This window comes from Arachis duranensis, chromosome 3 (assembly GCF_000817695.3).
Source record: "Arachis duranensis cultivar V14167 chromosome 3, aradu.V14167.gnm2.J7QH, whole genome shotgun sequence".
Lineage (NCBI taxonomy): Eukaryota > Viridiplantae > Streptophyta > Magnoliopsida > Fabales > Fabaceae > Arachis > Arachis duranensis.
In genome coordinates, this window is record NC_029774.3 from 123,592,870 (window position 1) to 123,594,532 (window position 1,663).

Below are 1,663 nucleotides of genomic sequence, written 5' to 3' on the forward strand. Positions count from 1 at the left end.
TATTGAATACATTAAAAATAAATAATATATTACTATTAAACTATTAAAGTATACCTTTAACACTTTGTTTGGTTTAAAAGAATTTAAAAGGAAAGAAAATGAAAGAGAAGAAAATGGATGAAAAAATTAATTTTTCATTGTTTGGATAAAAAAAATAATGAAAAATATAAAAGTACATGTAGGGTCATATTAAAATTTTCTCTCCAAAATTGACAAGAAAATTTAGATTGGAGTAGAAAAATTAGTAAAATTACAAATTTGTCATTATAACATTGATATATTATAATTTATAAAAAGTATTAATATAATTTCATTTAGGTATGATTTTCTCTTTTTTATTTTTCCTTCCATCTAAACAAAAAAAAATTTCTTTCTACTTTCTTTCTTTCTATTTTCTCTTCATTCAAACAACCAAAAAAAAATCATTTTTTCTATTTTCTTTTTCCCTATTTTCTTTCCATCTATTTTTCATTTTGCATCCAAACAAAGTATAAAATACAAGATAACTAAATTCTAATTTGATATATCATTTTTTACTTTTACTTGCTTCCATAGTTCCATACTTTCATTATTGTCTGTTTTGCTTTGCCTGAGATCCGTGTCACAAGTCGGATCCCAAAATTTTCCCATCAACATATATCTTGCTGTCAAAAACTCCGTTGGTGAGAGAAAGCAAAACAAAGAGAACGCGTTATCGGCATTGATGATTTGTCGCATAATGTAGTACCCTTTTGCTCCTTTTCTTTGTAAAGGGTCCACACGTGACACCGTCAAAACTTGATGACCAGATAAGATAAGTACTTCCAATAAAGGTAAATATACCAATGAAATACAATTTGCCACAAAATCCACATACTCAATAGAAGGAAAATGATTAAACGAATCGAAGGGACATACTTGGTGGCATGCATGCATCTTATCTTCATACATAACCTTGTATTTTCGTTTATGAAAGATAAAAAAAGAAATGAATCCCTTCTCGTTAGTGGAGGATGTACGTTCTACTTTAATTTCCATAATTCCATCACATATAGTTTTAGTTGCTTGCCATAATTTTGTATTTTTATCAAGTAATTCTGTAATTGTTAGGCACGAAGGAAGCAAATAAAACCGCACTATACTGCACTAGCTTATAGTGCACTAAGCCACAAAACATGGATATAGCACTAAGAAAAATCGAGATGACAAGATCTTCACATCTGTACTTTCAGTATACGATACAGATTCGGTTTCAAACAAAATCTCAAATTCAATGGTCTTAGATAAGAAAAATAATTTAAAAAATTCCTATGCCAAATTTCTTAAAAGGAAAACAACATCAATTCTGAATTGTTCACTCCGTAAAGTGCCAAAGTACTTGACATTATTCTTTGTCCGTATGTGAAACGAGACACACCACCTTGCTTTGAACCCACCAGACACAAACAAAAGAACTTAATGGCTCATCGTGCAGACGTACGAAATTGCTAAAGCAAATTATATCATTCTCCTTCTTCAGAGATCAGACCCAAACGGCAGTTGCAATTTCACGATAGCGAAAATACATAACATGAAAACAATGGCTACAAAACTTTAACCTAAAATCGAATAGTAGTCTCATTTCTACAATGATTTCTGACCCCCTTCTATATAGAAAAAAAAGGGTCACCAAAAAAAAAAAAAA